The following is a 12,765-nucleotide window of genomic DNA, read 5'->3' as shown; positions in this document are numbered from 1 at the left end:
ATTCTGGATGAGAGAAGGAAGCAGCATTGATTATATCATCGACATGCCAGAGAAAGGGTTGTGGTGGGGTCGAAATAGGACTGGAACAAGGTATGTTTCACGCAACCCACAAAGAGAAGGCATAACTAGGGCCCATGCAGATACCATTGACAACTTCCTTGACCTGAAGAAAGTAAGAGGAGTTAAAAGAGACGTTTTTCAGAGTGAGGACAATGTTGGCCAAGCGGAGAAGGGTGTTGGTGGATGGGGACAGTTCAGGCCATATTTCAAGGAAACAGCCGAGAGCCCTGGGACAATCCTGATGGGGGATGGACGTATGAAGGGATTGCACATCTATGGTAAAGGGGAGGTGGATTGACCCTGCAAATTGGAAATTATGAAACGGATGTAAAGCGTCAGAGGAATTTCAGAATCCCACCCGTAACATCGATTTTCCTGCTCCTTGGATGCTGGCTGACCTGCTGTGTTTTTTCAGCACCACTCTAATCTTGACTCTAATCTCCAGTATCTCCACTTTCGCCTAGAAACAATGGGTCTGCCTGGACAGTCCTGTTTGTGGGTTTTGGGAAGGAGGCAGAAGCGATCTGTGTGGAGTTGGGAGACAATCAGCTTTAAGGGAGTGTGGGGGAAGATCACTGGAAGAAATGAGGTTGGTGACCGTAGTTGACGCAATGGCCTGATGTTCCATGGTGGGGTTATGGTCCAGGAGAAGACAGGAGGAGGTATCTGAGAGTTGGAACTCAGCCTCTACAATGTAGAGGTCAGTCCGCCAAACTACAACAGCACCACCCTTATCAGGGTTGATTCTGAGTGCACAGAGTGCAGTCAGTTCACAGGGAGATAGGTTGGAATGGGTGAGGGAACAGAGAAATTGAAGTGACAAATGTTATGTCGACCGTTCTCGAAGAATAGGTTAAGTGCAGGTAAGTGGCCAGAAGGAGGTATCCAGGTGGAGGGACAGCACTGGAGGTGGGCAAAGGGGTCTAGGGGACGGAGAGAGGACTCTTGCCCAAAGAAATGGGCATGGAGGCGAAGGCAACGGAAGGACAGTTTAACATCATGTTGCGCCCCAATCCAGTAAGGTGGGGTTGCAGAGGGATGGAAGTGAGAGCTCTTCCCTTCCTGTTAGACCGTTTGCTACTCACCATTTATTTTAATAATATATTGAAGAATTTCAGTTTCTTCGAAGAAATGTGAATCCTTGGTAACTCCAGATGTGATTGAAGATATTCCTTGATGAAAAGCTAATCATTTATGGGAAAAGAAATGTTCAACAACGACGTATGACTGTTAATTTATACAGAAGTGAGAATATGGAATGCACTTGTAGCAAAACATCCATTGGTGAAAATAATCTTCTGAAATAGGACAGAGTTCATTTAACATGAAAAGGATAACCTTTCCTGTGCACCACACCTCCTCATTTCCACTCAGGTTTTAGAGGTACATAGTTCCTGACCAGCCCAAGCTTCCTCAGATTCCCTGTGGTGGGCTGTTTGCATCAGCACAGTTCTGGATGTGGGCCAAGATCTGATGCGAAAGTTCTAAGGAAATGCGAAAGACCTCTTTTTATCCCATTAATTCATGAATGTGGATTTAAATTCAGCCTGAACAGTGGGTAAAGTTAATGTGGCTGCTTACTGCATTTTTTTTTTGTCGAGTGCTTGTTGAGATTCAAATAAATACAGTAGTGCAGCTTTCAATGTACATTGTGTTATAGTAAAGAGATTTTGACAGGAAAGGGAAGTATTGGGAGTTGCCTCAGTTTTAGACTCTTCATTGTGCCTGCAGCATCCGTGACATATGTAATAGCTGAAGGACTGATGCATACAAAATGGCACGCACTCAGCGCACTTACTGACAGATAAGTGAGTATGCACCGTCTAATGTCTATATTTAAAAGCTTAGACACATTGGAAATATTACAGCATGTAAAAGGCAGCATTGTAAAATGGACAGCAAATGTTAATTTTGTAAGAAGTTTGAGACTGACTGACAGGTATTTCCACTGTAATCCACTGGGAGAAGTACCAACTGGAGAGCAAAGATGCAAGGCAAGACCTCCCAGCAGCAAACTTTATGTAATGAGTGGAATTGCTAATGGATTAGACTCGGCTACCTGTTTGTTTCATTACCCAGCCATAACGTTTGTAGAGGACAAAGAAGTAAAAAAAACATAAAGGCATAAATTAATAAAGCAAAAGACAAAATATAAAATGTGGTTAAACAAATCAGATCTAAAACATGGAATTAAAGAAATGAATTCAGACTTTAAAGTTAAAATCTCTTGACATATTCAAATCTTCATTTCAGCTCATAAACCAGCTCTCGGAGCCTGAGGAGTTAAGATAGACTGTATAGTTCCATTTTGGACTGGTAAGATCCTCTGAATCTGCCTCCTTTTTCTGTTCACTTTAACAGTATGTGAAACACATTGGAACAAGAGGAGAGAGATCAATGCATTGAAGCAGGATCCAAAGATGTCACTTTTTTTCATTAGATTTACTGGAGACACAGTAACAATAATATCTGTGGCTAAAAACATTGCTTGCACCACTACATGACCCACTCACACCTAGTCCTTTGAGGCAGACAGCACACTTTCTTATTTTAATGATTTTAATGATTTCAATGTGCAGCTACATTGCTGGCAGGTTGCAGCCTCAGCAGTGGTCTACCAGTGCTTCTAATAAAGGGGAGCTTGACAAACTGAAAGGAAGCTGCTGCTGATTGTTACTTCTCAACTGGAGACAAAGGCAGAAAGCACCAAGGCACTGAAGCTTTAGTCTTGGAATTCCATATAAGGAGTGATGCCATGTTTTCTTGGGAGAGTCAAATAGTCTTCATGGAATGCTTTCTAAGGGAATGGAAGCTGCTAGATTTCAAATTCCTAAATCTGGTCCATAAAACATGGCAGCAGTGCTGGAGGAAACTTAGGGACCTCATGGACTGGTCAAAGCCAGTGAAAGCACCTTCAAAGACTCACCACACTACCAACCTCTCAGTCTCATCAGTATATCATGCATTCATTACTTGTCCATCAGCAGTGTCTGGAACTGAGGACTCATGCCTAATATTCAGACAATTCACTTCACCCTCGTACACCATGCTAATGATAGTTAGACTCACACTCACCTCTAGCTGCATTGCTATGGCAGGTAGATCATCCAAATGCAATGCCACACAATTACTGACATGCTGCCCCACTCTGTTCCAGAGAAAGCTTACCCACAAAAGAAGAGAAACAATTAGCAGAATGCTCTGACCAAGGACCTCATGCTTTCCACCTTTATGCCATACACTCACCTGCTCCAACAAACCTGTTCCAGATTTCTTTGCTTGTGGTTGCCTAAGAACTGTCATCTGCCCAGTTACATCAGGAAGAAGGGAGAAAGAGCAGCAACATGCCACTGATGAAGAAGCACCATCACTCAATCTAATGTTTGTTAGCTACCAGCTCCAATGCAGACACTGTGTGAACTTTAGAGACCAGTATAGATTCAACAGCTGCACGTGGTGAGTTGCCTGACATATTGTGCTAGTCCCACAACAGGGAAAAAAGAGAGAGCTTGTGTGGGGCTTTGATTTGATTTGATTGATTTACTGTCATGTTTTCCTGAGTACAGTGAAAAGCTTTGTTTACGAGCAGTACAGGCAGATTATAGTAAGCAAAGATGTACAGATTTTAGGGTGAAAAAAGCTTGGACAGGTTACATCACACAAGGTGTGTGCTAGACAAGATCAACATTAGCAAGATTAGCATTATTTGAGGCTACAGAGTCCATTCATCAGTCTAGTAACAGCCGGGAAGATGTTGTTCCTGAACCTGCAGGTGTGTGTGTTCAAGCTTCTGTATCTTCTGCCTGATGGAAGAGGTTGTAGGACAGCATTACCAGGATGCGATGGGTCTTTGATGATGTTCAAAGCCTTTCCATGGCAACGGACCGTGTAAGTGGAGTTCATGGATGGGGGGGTCTGGGCTGTGCACATCATCGTCTGTAGTTTCTTACAGTCCTGGGCAGAGCAGTTGCCATACCAGGCCATTATGCTTTCAGCAGTGCATCTGTAAGAGTTAGTGAGGGTCCTTATGGACATGCCAAATTTCCTGAGCCACTTTCTTAACCATCACATCTATGTGGCAGTCCAGGACAGGTTGTTACCACTCCTAGAAATTTGTTGCTCTCTAGCCTCTCAACTTCACTTCCACTGATGTAGATGGGGGTCCTTTTTCCTCCTTTCCTTCTGAAGTCAATGACCAGTTCTTTAGTTTTGCCGACGTTGAGACAGAAGTTGTTCTCACTGCACCAGGTCACTATGCACTCTGTCTCCTTTCTGTATTCTGATTCGTTGTTGTTAAACATCCATCCTACCATGGTGACGTTGTCAGCGAACTTATAGGCAGCATTCTTTCAGAATTTGTCGTACAGGGAGTACAGTTGGGGGCTGAGGATGCATCCTTGGAATGCATTCTGCTGCAGTGGACAGGATGAAAAGTTGATAGGAAGTCTGATGAGGATAAACACTGAGACAACTAGTGCAAAAATAGAAGTTGCTGGAAAATCTCAGCAGATCTGGCAGCATCTGTGAAGAGAAATCAGTGTTAATGTTTGGGGTCTGGTGACCCTTCCTCAGAATCCTCGCTCCGATTTCCATTCCACTCTTTTATCTTGTCAGTTCTGAGGAAGGGTCACCGGACCTGAAACATTAACTCTGATTTTGCTTCACAGATGCTGCCCAGACCTGCTGAGCTTTTCCAGCAACTTACGTTTTTGTTTCTGATTTACAGCATCCACAGTTCTTTTGGTTTTCATTTAGGAGATAACTAGTGCATTGGTTGGCCTGCCAGACAACCTTCTGTTACTGCCATAGAGCTCAGAAGAGTTACGGCCCTAATTTGGGCATCGCACATAACTTAAAATCAGAGAAACATAGAAAATAGCAGTAGTCTATTTGGCTCTTTGAGCCTGCTACGCCATTTAATAAGATCATCCAACTCAATACCCTGTTCTTGCATTGTCCCCCCCACTCTTTGTTCCCTTATTATCACATTATATCTAAATCCTTTTTGAAAATATTCAATGTTTTGGGCTTAAATACTTTTTTTGGCAGAGAATTCCATAGGCCAGACCTCTCAGTGTGTAAGTTATGACAGCACTGCTGGCCCTGCTGAGACTTGACCTGGTGCCTAACATCTCAGCTTCAGAGCACAGAATGTCCCAGGCTTCAGTGAAAACTCAGCTGATGCTCAGGCAGACTCAGTCTGCCCCCTATCAATGTTACTAATACCGGTGCTCAAAGGGGTTCTTGCAGTTTCACGATCTGTCCTCTAACTGACTGCATGGAGAGGGGAGGTGTCACCTTATGGGGTTCCACGTGGCTCCTTAAAGAACAAATCTATTCATGTTCTCACCAATCCCACCCTATCATGAATATTTGCTTTTATTAATTAATGTGATGTGGGGATGCTGGCAAGGACAGTATTTATTGCCTATCCCTAAGTGCCTTACCACGGTGGTAGTGAGCTGACTTTTTGAGCTGCTGCAATCCTTGGATTGCACAGTACCAGTAGGAAGGGAGTTCTAGGATTTTGATCCAGGTGACAATGAAGGAACAGTGATGCATTTCCAAGTGAGGAAGGTGAGTGGTTTGGAGGTGGTGGTGTTCCTGTTTATCTGCTGCCCTAATTCTTCTAGGGGGTATAGATTATGAGCTTGGAAGGTGCTGTTGAAGGGGCCTTGGTGAGCTGCTGTGGTGCATCTTATAGAGTGTTGCATACTCTCTGTCATTGGTGAATGGAGTGAACTTTGAAAATCGTGAATGGGATACCAGTCAGGTGAGCTAATTTATCCTGGATGCTATCTCACCTCTTGAGGAAAAACCACAAGGGGTGAACTCAGATTTCTCCAGTTTCCTCATTTCCCCTCCCCTCCATCTTGTCTCAGTCCCAACCCTCGAACTCAGCACCACCTTCCTAACCTGCAATCTTCTTCCTGACCTCTCTGCCCCCACCCCCACTCCGGCCTATCACCCTCACCTTAACCTCCTTCCACCTATTGCATTTCCAATGCCCCTCCCCCAAGTCCCTCCTCCCTACCTTTTATCTTAGCCTGCTGGACACACTTTCCTCATTCCTGAAGAAGGGTTCATTCCCGAAACGTCAATTCTCCTGCTCCTTGGATGCTGTCTGACCTGCTGTGCTTTTCCAGCAACACATTTTCAGATCTCACTTCTTGACTGTGGTTAGAGCTACACTCAGTAGGCAAGTGGAGAGTATTCCATCTTTCTCCTGATTTGAGATGGTGGACAGGCTCTAAAGAAAGTCGAGATGAATTACTCACTGCAGGATTCCTAACCTCTGTAGCTGCTCTTGTGGTGTTGTATCTCTATGGCTATCCAGTTCAGCTTCTGGTCAGTGGTAACCCCCCAGGATGTTGATAGTGGAGGCTTCAGTTATGATAATACCACTAAATATCGAAGATGGTTAAATTCTCTCTTGTTAGAGATGGCTATTTCTGACACTTGTGTGGTTTGAATATAATTTATCATTTCTCAGGCCACACCTGAATGATAGGCGGGTCTTGTTCCATATGGACTCTGGCTGCTTCTGTAGCTGAGGAGTCACGAACAGTACTGGGCATTGAACAATCATCAGCGAATAACTCCACATCTGACCATATGACATCAGGAAGGTCAATTATGGAGCAGCTGAAATCATTGGGCCTAGCACACTGTCCTGCAGTGATAACCCAGTGCTGAGTTGATTGAACTCCACAACTATCTTCCTTTATGTAAGTATCACCCAGCGAGCAGAAATGTTTTTCCTCTGATTTTCATTGGCTGCAATTTTTCTGGAGGTCCTTGAAGCCACACTCAGTCAAATGCTGCCTTGATGTAAAGGACAGTCACTTTCATCTCACTTATGCAACAGTCAGCTTAAACTGCCATTACCCATTGTAGGCTGAAGCCAGACCCTTATGATCTGAGCTATTCAAAGACACTCTTCAAGAGTTTCTACAGTGTACCCAGTGACAGGCAATAGCTTTATATTAGCCATGCCACGAGGTTAATTTAGCATAAACGTGCTCGGACAGGCAAAAGCATGGAATCACTGAATTTTACAGTAGAGAAGGAGACCATTCAACCCATCATGTCTTTGCTGGCTCCCAAAGGAGCTACCAAGCTCATACAGCCTGATCTCCATTGTTGTATAACTTCATCACTTTCAAATTTACCTCTCTTTTGAAACCTGTGATGGAATCCACACTCACCACGCTCTCATTCCTAATCCTAACAACTCCCTGAATAAAGATGTTTCTCCTCATCTCACTCAAAGCTGTCTTGCTCATGTGCAAATTTAGAGATTTTGCCCTCAACACCATCTTCAAATTGTTTATATAAATCTATAAAAGCAAAGGTCGCAGCACCGATCCCTGGGGAACATCACTTCAAACTCATCTCCAATTGAGAAATGCCCATCTACACCGACCCTCTGTTTCCTATCCTTTAACCAATTTCCAATCCATGCTGCCAAGGACCCATCAATCCCAAGCATTTCTAATTTGCTAACCAATCTCCCGTGTGATTGTATCAAATACTTGCTGAAAATTCAAATACACAACGTTCACAACACAACCTTCATCCATTTCTATTCCTGTATCTTATGATCTTGTGCTTGAAGTTAATGGTTCTCTACACCAGTAGGCAGTATGTAGCACAGGCCTTTACCAAATGCCATCCTCTCCACCCATGAGGTAAAGTTAGATGTTTTTCTCTTTAACTTAGAAATAATTCTTTCATATGATCTGTAATTACTAAATGCAACTTTTCCCGACTAAGTACTTTATTTAGACATTCAAATAAACTACAGAAACACTAATAAACTTTAAATAAACCCTAAGAAATCTAATTTAAATACAACTCGTGTTTAATGGTAATACCAGACTCTTTTTAGGAACTTGAACAACTATTTACAATTAGTGATTGTTAAACACTATTAGGAGTGGTTGGAAAAATGACTTGAGCTTGGTTAATGTTTAGAAAATGTTACAACTTTGGCAAACTGACAAATTTAATTAGAAATTTAACTTCTTGCAGTGAAAATATTTTGACTTGGAAGCAGCAACAGTTCAATAAAAAATGGTTATTGAGCAATCTTCCACTCAAGCACTTCCCCATCCTCCACACCTCCATTTATTGCACCCCCCCTCCCCCCACCCCACACAAGTCTAAGGACTGCAAATAAGCCTTTTCCCCAAGGTAGGGGAGTCTAAACCTCACGTGCATAGGTTTATGGTGAGATGGTAAAAACTTAAAAGGGACCCAAGGGGCATTTTTTTCATGCAGAGGATGGTGTGTGTTTGAACAAGCTGCCAGAAGAGGTAATGGAGTCAGGTACAGCTACAACATTTAAAAGGCATCTGGGTAGGTACATGAATGGGAAGGGATATGGGTCAAATGCTGGCAAATGGAACTATATCAGTTTAGGATTTCTGGTCGGCACAGATGAGTTGGACTAAAGGGTTTTGATTCATGCTGTATAACTCTATGACTCTGTGTTGCAGGCAGAAGGTTCTGATTTGTTGTGTACATTTTGTACAGTATTAGCTGATGGACAGGACACCAAGTTCTAAGTGAAGGTAGAAGCTGGCAATTGCTACCCTTCCATGGTGATCTGGATTTTATGCCTTCAGTCCACTTGGGTGTCATTGACTAGGCCAGCAGTTAATGCTCTTCTATAATTTCCCCAGAGAGGTTGACGATCTGCCTTCTTCATCCGCTGCAGTCTAGATACAGCCATGATTTTGATTCAGTGACAGTGAAGGAACCACCAGTTGTTAGATTGTCTTATGAGAAATTGAGAAAGCTTCAAAAGAATCTGTGAAATCATAAGCTGGCACTACTTGAACAAAGGACAAGTATATAGAAGGGACACCCAAAGCATCATTTTGGGACATGCCACAAATTGTTGAAGTACAAGTCGGATTTTCATTACCTGATACTTCTAAAGTCAGTAACTGCCTTGATTGCTTCATAACAGCCAAATTGAAGCTCATGGCTCATTGTAATAAATTGGCATGGTAGAAGATTGGATAGTTAACTGGAAATAGCGAGCTGGAATAATTGGGTCATTTTCTGGTTGGCAAGATGTATCCAGTGGTTTGCAACTTATAAGAGTAAAGAAGTTATGCTTCAATTAGACAGAGCATTGGTGAAACTACATCTGGAATAGTGTGAACAATGTTGGTCTCTTTATTTAAGAAAGGGTGTAAGTACGTTGGAAGCAATTCAAATAAATTTACTAGACACTATATGGAAAGGGTGGGTTGTCTATTGAGGGAAGGTTGGACAGACTAGGTTTGTATTTGCTGGCGTTTAGAAAGCAAGAAGGGACTTGATGAAAATATATAAGATCCTGATGGGTCTTGACACAGAGGTCACTGAAGCCCAAAAATATGCCCTCTATCAGCAACAATAACTGTGTATCATCTGCCAGATGCACAGCAGAAATTCACCAGGGCTGCTTAGACAGCACCTGCCAAACCCATTACTATTACTATCCTCAAAGGACAAGGACAGATACTTGGGAACACCACTATCTGCAAATTCCCCTGCACACCATCCTGACTTGGAAACATATTGCTGTTCCAGCAATAAATTTTCCGGGTCAAAATCTTAGAACTCCTTCCCTAAGAGCATTGTGTGTGTAGCTGCATCAAATGGGCTCTATATGGTACAATCTATTGGGAGAAAACAACAAGAGTGTTGTCTGAAATAGAAGATCAATGTTTGTTTTCTTTTGTGCAAACAATGATTGATGTTGTTTAATATTACCCTTTAATGCAATGAATACAAAATAAATAGATTTAATGGGTAAACAATTGAATCATCTGTTATTAAATATTTTGTGCAGCAGGCTGGAAGTGTTGAAATTTTCCAGACTAGCAATTCTGGTGGTATCTCAAGAACAGTTTAAGTAGTGATTGTTTGGCACTACATCATATTATAGCATATCTCATTTCCTTTAATTGTTTAATCATAGGAACAAGATCGTACAAAAATGGCTTACTTGAAAGTTTGAGTTTCCTGGTGACTTCCCCAATGGAGACATTTACTGATTTAATTTTAGATCATAAACAGGAACATGAATGTTTACAGTCCTTGGTTGTGAGTTAACTGCCTGAGCATCAATAAAATTTAACTTAAAACAATGTTTATTTAGAATTCATGAGATAGAAATTGGCATGCTTTGCACCTTTTTTTTTGGGTATAAACAAGTGTAAACATGAGCCACTACTAAATATGGTCAGTTTCGTTATTGTATACCAGGCAAATGGATAAGGTGTTAGGTTCCTCCAAATGGTAATTTGGAGACTTAACTTCAGTTGTCAGGACCTCATCAAGGCATTTGTTGATCATGAATAGGGCAAGTGTTGGGGCTGCTTTCCTTAGTAGTTGAAGGTAGCCCCTGAAATTGCTAACATATGGCACTCTCCCAGCAAGACAGATGACCTGTCATTGACAGATTTGCTGAGGTAAGCTTCTTGTGGCAATTGAAAATCTCCTATGGTGATTTTGTTTACCAATCCAATCCAGGTATCACCAAGTCTGCAAAATTCTACCTTAATTTGCTTGCTATTCATTCATTAATTCACATCCTGTCTCTCCAGTGCCTATCTATCTTTTACAAGGCACAAGTCATGAGTGGGATGGAATACTCCCCACTTAAGCTGGATGGGTGCTGTTTCAACAACACTCAAGATAATTGATACTATCCAAGACCAAACAGCCCACTTTATTGCCACCCCAACCAATTTAACATGACTTTGTTCATTGCCAACACACAGTTGCAGCAATGTGCACCACCAATGATATGCATTTCTTAACTTGCCAGGTCTCTTCCAACAGTACCTTTGAAATCTGTGACCTCAACCATCTAGAAGGACAAGAACAGTAGCTGCACAGGAACATCACAGGAACAAGTTCCTGTCCAAGTCACATACTAACTGGATACATCTTGCCAACCAGAAAATGACCCAATTATTCCAGCTCGCTATTTCCAGTTAACTATCCAATCTTCTACCATGCCAATTTGTTACACTGACCCATGAGCTTCTATTTGGATGTTATGAAGCAATCAAGGCAGTTACTGACTTTAGAAGTGTCAGGTAACGGAAATCCGACTTGTACTTCAACAATTTGTGGCATGTCCCAACATTATTCCTTCAGTGTCACTGGGTCAAGATCCTGGAAGTCCTTTGCTAGAATGCTGGGTGTCCCTGCACTTCAAGGTGCAGCTGTTTAAGAAGGCAGCTTTCCACTGCTTTCTCCAGAACAATTCAGGTGGGTAATAAATACGAATTTAACAAATCAGTTTTGATGGATTTGAGTAACTAGTTTATAACATCATAACAAAAATCAGTTAGCATGAGAATTGCTTCTTATGTTGATAACTGTGTTTAGTCATTCACAGGATGAGGGTATAATTAGCCAAGTCAGCATTTACAGCCCATTTCTGATTGCCCAGATGGCAGTTAGAAGTCAACCATGTTCCTGTGGTCTGAAGGCACACCTAGGCCAGTCCAGGTAAAGAAAACAGTTTCTTTCCCTAAAGAACATTAGTGAACCAGACAATCAACATTTTTCTCCCAACAATCAACATTGTGATTCATGGTCACTGTTAACTCCAGTTTTATTTAAAATTGAATTCAAATTTCACTATCTGCCATGTCAGGCTTCGATACCAAGCCCTCAGAACATTACCCAGGTCTCTGGATTAACAGTCCAGTGATAATACCACTAGACCATCACCTCCCCAGTGACATTGTATTATAATGGGAACATATTGCTTACAATGTATGAAAAATTTATAAATTAAATTATAAACTACTGATTCACAGGAAATTGTCCTATATGTTTGGAAAGTTGCTAATGCTTGGTGATCAATGAAAATGATCCATGTGATGTAATCGTAAATAAAATTAAAGCAATACATTAAAATTCACGTCCTTTTTTTCCTTGAGGTTCAATTTCTTGCTTAGTTAGTGGTTTACTTTTTTGATTGGCTTGAGACCCAGTCATGTGGCATAAGTGATATTCATCTGTTTAGTGCAAGACTTTTTGTTGCAAAATCTACCAAACATGCCAAATCTGCAAATATGAATTCCTAGGCATTACAATCATGATGGATTAAAGTGAAACAAGGGAAGTATATGGACCACACATTATTTCTTAAATGGTAATGTTCAAAAGGGGAATAAAGTGGCAATGTCCTCTGGATTTTGACTCAGAGCAACACAACAGTGCTCTGAAGTAATTAGTATCATCATATTGCAGCATGCTTCATGACCCCTTTATCAGAGCACTCTGTGGGTCAGAGTTTCCTTTGTCCTATCATGGCTATCATGAAACAGCTGATACACTTACAGTAAGGAGCCATACCTACCTCCTGATCAGCAGATTTGCGTGTCATTTTGGGTCCAGGTTTGCTACTGGTATTGTATACCTGAAAGAAGGAGCAAGTTGGTTTCAGAGGTCATCCTTTTCCCATTCCCCACTGCCTCAAATTGCAAGGGACATTGACTCAATTTTGACACTGATGCCAGAACCTTTTTCAGCAACAGCCCTCTGCCACAATGTGCTGTCTTTTCCCCCTGCTCTTTCTGGTTCCTAAAGGGTGTTCATGGTATCATGGTGTCTACCAAGAACTCTTAAAGAACAAAATCTACTCTTCTCCCTTCATTCCCTGAAAAGACCAAAGGCAGAGAC

General features: G+C 41.8%; 1 long non-coding RNA gene across 1 annotated transcript; it reads left to right on the top strand.

The window, feature by feature from the left end:
* The first annotated feature begins 1,772 nt into the window (after window positions 1-1,772).
* Window positions 1,773-11,886, top strand: LOC140479950 (uncharacterized). The gene is made up of 3 exons (XR_011961162.1): window positions 1,773-1,868; window positions 2,314-2,376; window positions 10,892-11,886. It is a non-coding gene; the product is annotated as an uncharacterized lncRNA (long non-coding RNA).
* Window positions 11,887-12,765: the final 879 nt, after the last annotated feature.

This window comes from Chiloscyllium punctatum, chromosome 7 (assembly GCF_047496795.1).
Source record: "Chiloscyllium punctatum isolate Juve2018m chromosome 7, sChiPun1.3, whole genome shotgun sequence".
Classification (NCBI taxonomy): Eukaryota; Metazoa; Chordata; class Chondrichthyes; order Orectolobiformes; family Hemiscylliidae; genus Chiloscyllium; species Chiloscyllium punctatum.
Note: the sequence above shows the minus strand (reverse complement) of the source record. Positions and strands in the feature narration are given on the sequence as shown.